Source organism: Bemisia tabaci, chromosome 6, assembly GCF_918797505.1.
Source record: "Bemisia tabaci chromosome 6, PGI_BMITA_v3".
In the NCBI taxonomy this organism is placed as follows: Eukaryota; Metazoa; Arthropoda; class Insecta; order Hemiptera; family Aleyrodidae; genus Bemisia; species Bemisia tabaci.
Window position 1 is genome coordinate 21,653,689 of NC_092798.1, and position 14,906 is coordinate 21,668,594.

Here is a 14,906-nt window from a genome sequence, read left to right on the forward strand (position 1 = left end):
CATCAAATTCTCTCTCCGATTTTTCGTGCTTTCTCTCGTGTCTCATTCGGATGCACGTCATCCAAGACAGTGATTACAACAACCACACGAGGATGAGAACGTTGATTCGAATCCCTTTATATGAGAGTAAAGACAATACGAATCAATTTCTGATTGGTTCCCGTATTTTAGGTCTCTACAGTGTCACAAACGGGAATGAAGATTAAATTTTAATCTATGGAGAATTTGCAGGTGTCTGAAACTTTGTGCATTTCATTTTTAAGAAGAAACTATACTACGCAAACGGAGTATGAGAATATCCTTGGTTTTTGAAATGAACAATTATTAGAGAAAATGTGTCCAAATGACCTAATCTGCTAGCATACGGGGCTAAATGGGAAATAACACCCATTGATATCATATACTCTGCAAAGAATTCATGTGGGTATATTTGACTAAAAAAAATAGATATATCTTTCAATAAAAATACTTTATTACATCTAAAGTATATGAACGTATGACACAACATAAAAACATGTTTATAACAGTTAATTTTTTTTAAAAATAAAATACAGCCAACGTGATACAAAATGCGCAAATAATAGAGGGATAACTCAATAATATGAGTCCATTAAAAATATATTTTTATATTTTAACTCAAGACTTGAGCTTGCAAAGTACGAAGGAGGACCAATTTTGAGTTTGCATTTCGATGAGTCAGTCTCATTAGTGGAGCAAAATTGATCTCCTCTTCAGTCAGGTTTCCTAACTCACTGAAATTTAAACTCAGAATCACCCTACACTTAGGTATGTTCCTTCAGCATTTCCTTTTTCCTGGCCAACTCTTTATAACAATTGACGTGTGCGTAAGAAAACAAAATGGAAATTCCTAAGTTCACTAAGAAGTACTTTAAGCCACTCTTGAAAAGTGGTTTTAAGTTGATGAAAAGTAATCTTAAGGTATGAGTGACAGAAAAACAAGAAAGGGTAGGTATAAATATTTGCAGGGATCAGGCTTCCTCTAGTCGTGTCATAATCAGACTTTTTGGTCTTGTATGAGACAGGAGGGAGAAAATGAGCAATATTTATAAGAAAGAAAAAAATGACATTTGAAACATGAATTAATGGTTAACAGAATTAAACGCACCCGATGGAAAGGAGTGTAGATCTGGAACAATACAATTAAGAGTGTAGTTAAAGAAACGCTGCTCTGGTTTATTAATCGGTAAGTGAGAACAACGATGATGTTGATCAAGATTAAAATTTCATATGAGTGCTAGGTACATTGTAAAATTGTTAACAACTGATGAACAATTTGACTGAACGCGGTGACGGAAATATTACATTTCATTGAGATTTACCAAAAAACGAACATTTTTGATAAGTATGCACAAATATTAGTTGAAATGAAAGAGTCGTCTCTCACATTGCGACGCTTTTTTTTCTCCCACAACTTTTTTCGATATACTTTAAGCTGATGGCTCAATCGAGCGTGTGGAATCATTGAACTATAAAACAATATGGGATTACTGGTGTTTAAGAAACGAAGTTTTTTATGTAGAGTATAGGAAAGATTGATCCACGAATAGAGGCGAACGAAAATTAAAAACAGATGTTGTTTTATTCTCGTTCAACCACACTATGATAAAAAGAACGAACGTGTGATGTGGAGTCTCACATAAAATACCTAATTTGAAATAGTGTTGATTTTTGGAGCAGAACGTCTATTAAGTCTGTAACTCGACATTAAACTATTTTTAAAACAACATCAATTGCAAATGGAAGTCAGAGTTCAGAATCACTTTGAACGAGAGAGAACTTAATTCTCTTAATTGCAACAAAATTTCACCATCCACATTCAACGCAACAATCATACATTATGTACATATTTTTCTACAAAAACTACACAGTTTCATCATAATCCAAAGTTTGTTTCGAAGATATTGGTTTTATACACCTAATAATTATAAGCGTACACAGATAAAATGCATACTATGGCAACTTAATTAATTCTGTCAACTTCAGCAGTCTGAATTTAATAAATACTGTACCTTAATGCTCTGAATATTTCGGTATCATTCAACTAAATGCTTCCGAATTATGAGGACCGATTCCTAATTCGTATGTTACTATTACTTTCTGCTCATCAATCTTGGTACATGAGTGGAATTCAAAGTCTAATCGCACATTATCTAGTCACTATTAAGAATTGAAGGCACTAGACCCATACTGATACACGGTAAAATAATAATTACAAAATTTGACAAGTACAGAATTCTAATTTACAATGTATAAATTTTATGATTTATTTATTTATATGTACAGCGTTTATTTTATGATACAATATTTGATTGTTTATTTTTGTTGAGCTTCTTTGTCATTTATAAATCTAGTTAAAAGAAAAAGAAAAAAACTAACACGACGTAAAAAAGTGACGTTTCCTGAAATTATTCTTCCGCTGGGTATTGCGTAGCTGCTGAGCGCATTGATTGCCTAAAATTCTTTAAAAAATTGCCTAATAAAAGTAGATTATTTAATAAACGCTCACCTTGTCCTGATTGACGATCCACCCTTTCGTGTGAATTGACGGTCTCTCCTAAATAGTTCTTTCATTCACTTCATTGTGCGAGAACGGTATTCAATCACAAAAAGGCAGATGCTCTTCAATAGCCTTTTTCTATCTCAGGCCTTACTATTTCCTTGGTTTTTGGATGAGTCTCAAAAGCGTAGTCCTCTCATGCATACCAAATCTTATTCAGAAGTACGATTCCTCTGTAAAAACTATACTGCTCCGCCGAAGAAAAACGCCGTTTTGATATTTGACAATGTTTTTCCAATACACACGATGTTTGAATTTTTTAATAAATCTTTCACTCATTTTCTGATAACGACAAGTTATTCTCCAATCTAGGAGAGAACTTAATTCCTCCATTTCTTTCTCGGATAGATGAATTTTCTATGAAATCAAATCCGAACATTTATTTAGCGCCACTCCTTGAGAACGAGTAAAATCGATTGGAAAAAGACAGTTGTTTAGAAGCAAACGCCTGAAATCGAATCGATGTGAGTGGTTATGAAGTAGATTTTCCGAGGTATTGGGATTATTAGACATCTCATGGAAGTCAATGTAAGAGGAAATTTCCTCTATGAGCTGTCATGAGAAGTGATCCGATTTATCTGCTTCAGCGACTTTGGATGTCAATACTGGAGCTTGCTTTTGCAGGATCCAGTATTGACATCCAAAGTCGCTGAAGCAGGTAAATCGGATAACTTGTCATGGCAGCTCATAGAGGAGATTTCATCTTACATTGACTTCAATGAGATGCCTAATAATCCCAATACTCCAGAAAATCTACTTCATAACCACTCACATCGATTCGATTTCAGGCGTTTACTTCTAAACAACTGTCATCTTTCAATCGATTTTATTCGTTCTCATGGAGTGGTGCTAAATAAATGTTGGGATTTGATTTCATCGAAAATTCATCTATCCGAGAAAGAAATGGAGGAATTTAGTTCTCTTCTAGATTGGAGAATAGCTTGTCGTTATCAGAAAATGAGTGAAAGATTTATTAAAAAATTCAAACATCGTGTGGATTGGGAAAACATTGTCAAATATCAAAACGTGTTTAACGACTTCATTCTCGAAAATTGTCCAAAGGATTAGTTGTATGATAGTTACATACAAACATCTTTTGTTACATAAACTAAAACGATCATCTGGTGGAAAAGGCCTACTGGGGATACCACTTTAAAAAAAAACGCGCTGATAACCCTACCTCTAAGGTGGTGTGGAAACGGGTTTCTTAATAACAATACAATCGTGTGTAAAACCATTTCCTTACAGTAATGAGATCCTCTTGTGGTTCCTTCCAGTATAATTGCGAGGTTCTCTCTTTTTCTAACTATTAGAGTGGTTTAAGGCATCATGTTGATTACGCGATGGTTGAAAATATCAAACACAAGAGAAAATTCGGCAACCTGAAAGCAGTGAAACTGCCTCGGGTGAATCGATCCAAATATATTGATAAATTTCCTGACAAATATATATTTGTTCGAGGAAAATTTGGCAGAGTCCGAAAGTTCATACGGCGTTCTTTCCTAGCCTGAGCAGTATAAATTCATGGCAGTACAGATGAGGATACGTTATTCTTGTTCAAAATATGCTTTGTTGTCGAGAATATTATTTGTCTTAAGTCAGTGATACTCGGAGTGAAAAGAAATCCGAAAAAGACGCTAACAACGACAACCACACCGACCGTAACAATAACGACAACAACAGTGGGAAGTTAATTAAAATTCAAAAGGCTCCATCGGAGAGAGGCCGGTTATTGATGAGCGTTGATTAGTGAGCGTTTATTGGTGAGCGCTCGGGACTACGCATGCGCACGGCGACGAGCGACGCCACGCTACGTCGAGAAATCGTAAACGAGTCGGAATCCATTCAAATTCATCGGGAACGATGAACTTGTGCCGGCACCGATGAGTGGTGAATCAAGTACCGATGAGTGGTGAATCAAGTTGTAGCGGAACCGGCGTTCGCAGGTCCTCTTCGCAGTCCAGCACCATTGTTCCTCGGGTCAATCAAAAAACGTCATGTTCCTGCAACCAAAAAAACAAAAAAACGGGCCGTTAGAATTACGTTGCCTTTCTGGTTGGTTGTGTGCCGCCGTGCTCGGGAAAAACGCCGTATAAACATTTGAGGGTTGCCAAATTTCCCTTGGTAAAATACGTATTTATGACAACATCCATGCATATTTTTCCTGGAAATTTTCAGATATTATACATTAAATTGCGGGCAAAATTGCCTGAAAATTTTGGAAAATGATATTTGCAATTTTCCCAGTAAATTCGGTTTTTATCGGAGGAAACTTGGCAACATCTGACGGCTCATACGGGGTTTTCCTTAGCACGGCAGTGTACATACGCGGAAAAATCCGCGCGTGAGTATACACTACGATGAGTAGCTACGTAGTGACGGTAAGGTCATTGCTCCTTTGACGAAAGGGTTTAACTTCGTTTTGAGATGAACCCTGTTGTCTATGAAACTCCATTTTATCCAGGGCTCAATGGAAGATGGAGTAACGCCCTTACGTCAAAGAAGCGACGAGGTGTCATTCATGATCATGAAGAACCCATTGTTCCCCGCCTCGAGGCCATAGATGCGCGAGCACCGCATGAGAGATTTTTTCAGGAAAACGGTGCATACTTTAGCACTCTGGACCATTTTCCCCGTGAGATCCAAGCATGGATCGAAACCATATAGAAACGCACCAAATTTGCCCATGGCCGGATTTACCTACTTGCCGCCCATGGGCCGCCTGTATTTTGCCGCCCTCTTCTCATTCATTTTGAAACATCAATAAAAACCATCAAGTGAACGTGCCGGAGGGAGAAGGGTGCATAAGACCCGTTCACTCGTGTTGGACACATTTTTTGCGTAAGTCCTGTCAACATTATTAGCAAAAGTTCACGGAACTTTTCAGTGAACCTTTCACCTGAAGTATTCATGTAGTCTTGTAGGCACTGTGCGTTTCACGCCGCGTCGACCGCTGTTGACCGTACTGTGTTTGACGCAATGCGTGCAGTATTCATGCAGTCTCGTAGGCGCTAATAAGTATTACATGCCGACCGCCGCGTCGAGGGCTTCTCCTTTTCATCTCAAGTCCTCGTCGTCATATCTCTTTGCGCCGCGCCGCTCCAGGCCAAATTACGTGTTTGGTTTCTCTCTTGACTCAATTAATGAAAGGTGCGCAGTCTTTTGTATAACCGAAATACGACAAAATTAGAAATTAATGAACTCTCAGGAGATTAGAGATTTTGTCACCTTTTCTTGTTTGTAATTTTTTTCTGAATCCGATTTTTTGTGTACCTGCATTTAAAAAAATTGCAAAATTTGCCGCCCCCTAATTATGCCGCCATAGGCCGCGGCCCATATGGCCACCCTCTTAATCTGGCCTGAATTTGCCAGTTAATGATATGCATAGTTCGAAATGACTATAACAAATAAGTACTGAGCTTTTAGCAGATTTTCTCTTTGATAATATGTGAACTCTGGTCATGCTTAAAAAACGTTGTTCAAAAGGATATGTTCTTTGCACTGATGAAGGTCATTGTCGTGGCCGAAAAGTTTACTTTTTCACCATAATACGGTAATTTTTCAAATATAAACATCCCCTTGCACACTGTTTTTTTTTTTTTTTTTTTTTTTTTTTTTTTTTTTTTTTTTTCAAAGCTTGGCCTGAGTTCGCATATTATGAAGGAGAAAATCGGCCAAAAGCTCAGTATTTGTCTCTTTCATTATGAGTAGCGAAACATCTAATAATTTTGTCCCGAATGAATTTATGCTGGTCATTGTGAGTTGTTTTTATCCATTTTACAACGACGATGAAGCTCCCAAACCACGTATCTTATCTGCGGTGTTATGGAATCTTGCGTTTTTTGCGCAAATTTAATTTTTTTGAAGGAGAATAAATACACATCATTCCATTTAGTCCTCACATAATTCACCTCGCACACAGAGGAAAAATTACGGAAGTTTTGAAGAATTGTGAATTGTTGAATCATTCTCCACGTGTAAAATTATATATGACAGGAAGTCTGCAATGTCGCAAACTGAGGTACGTGGTTTGGCAATCTCACCATCGACATGCAACTGATTAATCCCGGGCTCATTGCTCCCAATAAAAAACTGATCGCCCAATTAAGTCATTGGATCAAATTTTCTGAAAAATTACCGAAACCACGAATAGAAACATCCAAACAAATTCTATTTTTGCTTGTCACGACATCACGGAAAAAAGAATTAGGGGTTGTTGGATGATATCGGCATTTCCAATTAATTTTTGTAACACTCCGATTAATTTTGGTAATACTCCAATTAATTAATTGTGGTAGGTAGTATCTCAGAAAATCAGGTTACTAACCCAAATGTTGCGGTACCTACTCCCCCAAGTTGAGATGTGGTACCTACTACAACAATTAATTGGAAATGCCCCTGTCAGCCAACAAATTATGGTAGTACCAAAATTTTATGGGATAACCGCAACACTTTCTTTCCCGTGTTGATTTTCAAGTACCTACACCACTGCGTTGATCCAAAATACAAGAGCGTGATTGAGGGTGTCTCTGGAAGTGCAGATAATAGGAGGCGTTAATTATCCGGATGGTTTTAAATTAATTCATGAACACCGTGAGAACATGCCCTGATTTTCTTACGTCCGAGGCGCACGGCATAGTCTGGCTACTTACTCCCCATTTCCTCACTTTTTCATCATTTTTACTGCCGGAAGATCTACGCCTCGTTCCAGTCAATAGTAAAGTGGAGTCGCGAGGATGATTATGACTGTGAGAAAGGTTAAGTTCATACAAACAAAGTAACCGACACACGAAGATCAACAATGCTACGCATGCGTGCTGGGAAAATATAAACTGGTTACTGTCTGAGGTGACGCTTAAATTATAGACAAAAATTCATGTCAGTCTCGACTTAGTTTCATGTTTTGCTCGGACACACGTGAGCAACTTAATTTCTTGAATTAAAACCCAATGTTTTTTTCATTTATTTATTTACTTATCTTCATATAGTTAAAGAGCTTTTTAATCGTCACGAATTGACATTTACTCTGAGGAAAATTCCGCAGAACGCAGAGCAAAGTAAATAAAAGGGATATAGGAGTGACGAGACTTTATAGGTCACAGCTGATCACAGTGACGTAAAGGTTACAAAACGTGCGGCCCACGCTGTGTAAGGAACTAAAATCCATCGACATCACATTTTAAAACTGCATGTATAGAGGTTAATATTTAGAAGAAGTCTCTGACGATTTGGCGCTAAATAACTTCTCCAGTAGGGTACTTTCTAACGATAGAATTTATTTCCTTACAAGGGTATTGTTCACCGTAATTTTTTTCTGTAATGGATCCTTTTTACGATAAAACATTTGCAGAGAGCGATTGTATCTGCTGCCTTACTTAACTTAATACCAAATTGGAGATACGGAGAAAAAATTCCTGGCAAAGTCCAGTTAGCGGTGGAAAAAGTTTCCTGGTAAAGGTCAGCTAGCGGTAAAAAAACATTTCTCAGACTTGTTCGTCCTTTAGCGGTTAAATCAATTTTCTGACCCACCCGAAGAGTAGGATATGACAAAATGATCTAACATGCTAAAATACATGTGTTTAAATGGGAAATGCCGCCAGATGACGTTACTAGGCGGTGCATTTTCTCAATTTCAAATATATTCGTGTGGTATTACCCATATCAGAAAATAAGTATAAAAAATACTGCGGAATCAGTCCTTTGAGCACTTTAAGATGAAGCAGTAAACGATTTGCGTGCACATTCTCCACTATCGTAAAAAACCCCTCGATATTTAAGGAAATGGAGAATTTGCAGGTGTCTGAAATTTGATTAATTACGTGTCAAAGTGGATGCCACCGAGTGAACTGAGCACAAGGATACGCTTGGTTCATAAATCGAACTATTATCGGAGGAGATACGACAAAATAACCTAATCTGCTAAGATACGTGCGTGTTTAAATGGAAAATTTCGCCAGATGACGTCACTAGGCGGTGCATTTTCTCACTTTTAAATCTATTTTTATACTATTTCTGATAGCGGAGAAAAATTATGAAAAATATTGGAAAATCAGCTCTTCAGGCACTTTCGGATGAAGCAATAAAAAATTAGCGCGCCAATAGATCATATTCGATACATCAAACGGCTGAGATTGTATCGATATCGATTGGTTCAAAACATAAACATAGCCTCAAAAGTAAATTCAGAAATCTGAGAGAACGGGTCTTTTGTAACAGATTTTTTATTCTTTTGAGTTCCAAATGCCAATTCAAAGTGAAATTGTCGGGAAATTTCTCATTTTCAGCTTTCCCAACTTAAATCCTTACAGTTTGGTTTGAGGTTATGTTCTATTTTTGAACCAAGCGATACATCGAACCGTTATCGAATACGGTCTATCCTCCATTGCGTGTATCCGAATATTTTCTTGCGATAGCTAGTTGTCACGTGGCGATGACTTACGACACAGGATGGGCAACTGTCACACCCGCTCGAAAGCAGGTCATAGCGTCAAACTGCCAACATCTGGAGCATGAGCTACGGTCCCGATTGCGCCCGTCAAGGAACACGGAGGAAGACCGCGATAGAAAAAGCTTTTTAGGTGTGGTTGGCAGAACCGTAAATTTATGCCAAGAACCGAGGTGTTAATAAAATAAACACACCAACACAATGGAAAGCGACTGGGCGCTGAGCGTTGAGAGCAGGAGGGCTGCATGGCATGCCGACAAGAGTTCCCAGTTTCTTTCACCTTCCCGGACGGATTTATCTCTTATTCACTTACTCATTCCCTCACTTTCAAATGCAGCGCAACGGCGCTAAATATCAAGGAGAGAATATTCTCCGGCTGCGCTTCCTCGGTTGTGATTCATGGGCCTCCTATCGGAAATCGTCGGAAATGTTCGAGGTCAACGTGCTCCACACAGAATCGTTCACTAGAAAAAAAAAGTTTCCTAGTTTCAGAGTCCAGACTCTTTGAAAAATTAATAGAAAAAACAACTCATGTTAAATTTAAGCTCAAGCGAAAGTGCCTTCAATTTTCAACATGCAACACGCACATCTATGGAACACGAATAGTTGCGTCAAGGCGCCTCAACCAACTCACTATCAATATAGCATTCTTGGGTCGAGATAATCACCGATTTGAATAGGTCATTCTAAAGAAGATTTTTGCGCTAGAAATTCTAATAAGAGAGGAACGCTAAAAATCGATTCAATCGACCCGTTCTAAATTTCCGAGCTCTGAAACATTAAAGAGATAAATAATTTAATAACTTTGTCATAAAATCTACGCTTTAAAACGGGTCGATTACTGCATTTTCTACACTGGAAAAAAACACATTGGATCTAGAGTCCAGACTCTTGAAAACGTTGACAAGAAAAATTACCCTTGATCCTATCGGATTTTTGCTCGAATCAAAAGGAAATCTGCTAAAATTAAGAGGCTTGGCTGTCGATTCAAACAAAATTCCGATTGAATCAAGAGTACATTCTTGTCAATTTTTTAAGACATCTTTTCAAATGCTTCGGTAAGTAGCTAATAATGTGAATACCTCAAATGTTTTGAATAAATGTAGTAAAAAAATGTCTGAAGTTTTAAGCGTGTGGGGGGGGGGGGATATTTGATAAGATATTACTATTTGACTATTCAGAATTTTCAATAACATTTTACCCTGTCAAATGTGCAGGTGCTTGAAAAAATCAAGCTATTTCGTTATAAATGTTAATTCAGAGTCAGAGCTGAAAATTTACAGAATATCCTGAAATAATTGTTTATTTCACGGGACAGCTTTACCTATATATTTGTATGAACATTGTTCAAAAATGAAGAGAAATCTCAGTATTGCAATCTACATATAGTACAACAATTAAATATTTGTCCAGGAAATTAGCCCAAATGTCTGATATGACTAGTTAATCTTCGACAGTTCCATTAAGATGCCTACTTATTAGGCGAACCTATTTTGCCAAATCTAGCTCCAGTAAACGAGCCCTGATAGATGCTCGAGAAAGGTCCGTGCATTCGCTGCACTCAACTTTCGGGGAAAAGAGAAAGTTGTAAATGGAGCGACAATAAAATCTGGGCGGACTCATAAACATTTTTCGAGCAGGTTGTAGCGACAACATTCAAATTATTATAAGGAGCTTTACCCGGTAGGCCGAACGAGTGTAATAAAACGTAATTACACGCTAAAGACTTGATTGCTCGTGTGCCTGTGTCTTTAAACTTGCCGACGGCGCACAGTGGTTCGAGTCAATGAGAGACTTCGGACAAAATTTGGAAACTTTAAGAGCTTATAACTTCGTTTTTATACAATTTTGAAGTTCTACAAGAGGGGTTCATTGGTTTCCGGGTAAATTAATGTTCTTGGCACCCCGTGAAATTTAAAATGTGACAAAATTAACACCAAAGTTTGCAGGTTTAATCAAATATTTCATGTCCGACTTCTCCAACTGACTCGATCCACGTGCGACGCGGCGCTTAGTCGCTCACCTATTGGTCAACGTTGCCATTTGTTGAGGAAAAATAATAATTTTACCCGCAGCCCCCCTGCGATTTTGGATTTCACACCGTAAATAATACAACGAGGGCATTTGCTGATTGTGCCACATGAAAGTGGCAGGTTTCGAAGAATCCGTCGGTTAGGCGCTGCGTTGCCTCCTGCAGAAGTTGAGAAATCAGCAGCTAATTAGGAAGATTTTACGACCGACTAAAATGAGACAGGAGGTGGGTGTCAACCGCTCAAACCGTAGAGAGATTTTGTGAGACTCTTTATTCTCGTACAGTATCTCTTACGGTGCATCGGTTGAGTTGACTCAGATCTAGAGGCTTTTACTAAATTACCTCCACTAGGGAGATACAGGTTCCGACTTTGCGCTGAATACCAAACTGGATGATACAATTGTTTCGACTTCTGAGTGGTTAAAATTGCATAGCGACTCAAATGCAGGAGACGTGGCTTTCTCTCTGATATTTCGTCGCTCCATTCACGTAAGGGCGTATCTCGATTTCCGGGTATGCCAGACCAAGATGTATACTGTCATGCTAAGGAAGAACGCCGTAAATACATTCGAGATTTGTCAAATTTCCCGGATAAAAAATGTATTTTTGAAGAGTTTGGCATATTTTTCTTTGAAATTTACAGGTATTTTAAATTAAATTCCGAACAAAATTATCTCAAAATCGGAGGAAAAATATTCAGAATTTTTCCAGTAAATTCGTTATTTATTGAGGGAGATATGACAATGCCTGAATGCTTATACGGCGTTTATCCTTAGCACGGCAGTATAAGTCTCTTATGAAATGAATCAAGAGGGAGCAATCCGCGAAGGTGAGGGGAAAACACTGAAGGACCATATTTTATCAGAAAAAGAATGAAGTAAGACGAGGAAGTAGTTTTTTCTTGCTATTCGTTTCGCATTGTATTTTCCTGCATACTAACACTTTCCGGTTCTCAATTTTCACGGATATCATCAAATCAGATAACATGGCGTGCCTCTGCTAGAGCTTACCAAATGTGGTAAGTGCACAAAATATGAAGTGTACATCATCGGTCATCATTAAAAACTGACTCCCTTGATATGAACAGCGAGTGATTTCGATTTAATTGACACCAATTATATATGACTTCCAAAATTATCTAATGCAGATGGCGAAATTGTTAACGAACACGAAGCGAAAAAGTAAGATGATTTTTGATAGTACACAACGGAATATCTCGCAATAGTGACAGTGGAGTTCTTTTCTACGGGGAGTTTCTATTATTCATCACGATTTGATTTGAATACGGAGAGGGTATAGGCAGAGGATGCAATCCGAAACGTTTACGCAACGTAGCGGTGCCGTGGTGTTCGAATTCATTCCTCGACGCCTCGATTTTCTAGGTTATGAGTCGATGAACGGCACGCAACGTCACAACGTGACGGCGCGAGACGCGCGGTCATCTCCAAAAACACTCGTGACGCAAAAACCACAAATCCTAGCACCTTGTCTGACTACTGATGACTCAATGCTGAACCATTATTTGATGACAGGCGGTTACCGGCGCCACAGAAAGAACTGTCTGACGTTATCGTCTGAATATGACTACCAGTGGAAAAAAATACTCGTTCATTACAGATTTGAAGCCAAAGATTCCTGGAACAGACGACTAAACTGGAAAAAAATCGATGCTTGTAATAGGAGCGTCAATTCAGGCAAATCTACATGCACTGGAAAAAAAAAAAAACACATTGGATCTAGAGTCCAGACTCTTAACATCGACAAGGAAAAATATTCTTGATTCAATCAGATTTCAGTTTAAATCAAGAACCAAGCCTGAGTGAAATTTGAGCGAATTTCCTTTTGATTTAAGCTTAAGTCTGCATGAATCAAGAGTCTTTTTTCTTGTCAACGTTTTCAAGAGTCTGGACTCTAGATCCAATGTGTTTTTTTTTTTTTTTTTCCAGTATGAGATAAAGGCAAAACCTCAAAACATGTCGATGATGCACTGCGATCGACTAAAACCACCCAAAATTGCCCTCAAACATTGTCCTAAAAAGGCTGGATAAAAAAAACAAAAAAACAGTTAAAGTTGAAATCCCGAAATCATTAGATTGACGAGATGTTTTTGCTCCTGCTCTTTCTTGAAAACAGTATTTTAATTTCATTATTAAATAATGACTTATTTGAGTTTTTATCAACTTCAAGATAAAGGGAAAGTGTATGATCGTGCAAAAACATTGTTAAGAAACCGAAAAATATTAAAATGTTCCAGCCTCACTAACTAAATTTATATTCAGTTTATTTAAATAATATTGAGATTTCATCTGAATAGCAACTTTAATCAAACTACTGAGTTGACTTCTTGACTTGTTTGCTCTGTGTTTTTCCTTTTGAATTTGCAAAACCTATAAATCCGGTCCATATTTCTAAAGAAAATCGATTGAAAAATTCGCACTAAAAATCCAAACGAATCTGGATGTGTTTGCTAATAGCATACGCGGAATTGCTTTTTACCACAGAGAAGTGTTGGGAAAGAGCTTTGTCTAACGCCAACCTAATTCCTCATGGAAAAAAGAAGAAGAAAAGACGGTGTTAAGTATAACGTTTGACCACCGGATGAAAAACTCTTTGGAAGTCACTTCATTGGCTCTCGATCAGAACGCATCTGAGCTCAATAGAAGTGAGCAGCCGCCTACGAAACGGGTTGCAGAGCACAATACTCACCGCATGATTTCACTAACACAATGCTGGTCTTTATATAGATGGCTATCAACAGCTAGAAACCACGACAATAGATTGTTTTACATTTTAAACGACGGATAATCTGATCCACCACTCCACTGAACCAGTTGCCGCGGACTAACTGTTCCGTTTTTTCCTGCGCCAACTCCCGCCAGTTATATCAGCAAGGCTGAGGAGCATTTTGAGGTTAAGGAAAAGTTTATTTCACTCAGATGAAACACTAAGAAAACTGTTTAGGAAAGAAAGGGACACGAGTTCTGATATCTGGAATGTGCTAATTTTGGATAATTTAATCGAGACATACTTTTTCTCTCATTATTGGCTCTATTTTTGAGCGCAACTCATGTTAAATTTAAGCTCAAGCGAAAGCGCCTTCAATTTTGAACATGCAACACGCACATCCATGGAACACGAATAGTTGCATCAAGGCGCCTTAACCAACTCACAATCAATATAGCATTCTTAGGTCGAGATAATCACCGATTTAAATAGGTCATTCTAAAGAAAGATTTTTGCGCTAGAAATTCTAATACGAGACGAAAGATAAAAACCGATTAAATTGACCCGTTCTAAATTTCCGAGCTCTGAAACATCAAAGCGATGAATAATTCATAACTTTGTCATAAAATCTACGCTTTAAAACGGGTCGATTACTAGATTTTCTGATGTTTTTCTCGTGTTTTCATTTCGGGAGCTTCGGTCTTTTTAAGAGTGACCAACTCAATTACACTGGGAAAAAACATATTGAATCGTTTCGGAGCTCGGAAATTTAGAACGGGTCGATTAAATAGATTTTTGTCGTTCCTCTCGTATTATAATTTCTAGCGCAGAAATCCTTTCAGAATGACCTATTCAAATCGGTGATTATCTCAACCTAAGAATGCTATATTGATTGTGAGTTGGTTAAGGCGCCTTGATGCAACTATTCGTGTTCCGCGGATGTGCGTGTTGCATGTTCAAAATTGAAGGCACTTTCGCTTGAGCTTAAATGTGATCCAATGTGTTTTTTCCCCCAGTGTATCAGATGCTCAGGCCTCGTGCCTCGTGTCACGAATTGGTAATATCTCTTCCTATATATGTACTCTGTTATTCGAGTGCTACAAGTGACAAGTCCCGTGCATCTCACG

At 38.0% G+C, this 14,906-nt stretch overlaps 1 protein-coding gene across 1 annotated transcript in view; it reads right to left on the bottom strand.

Moving 5' to 3' along the window:
- Positions 1-454: 454 nt before the first annotated feature.
- Positions 455-14,906, bottom strand: part of LOC109043123 (uncharacterized) — a 112,001-nt gene continuing 97,549 nt past the window's right edge. Inside the window, 1 exon segment of the mRNA XM_019060212.2 lies at positions 455-4,581. The gene's annotated coding sequence lies outside the window, so the exon portion shown is untranslated.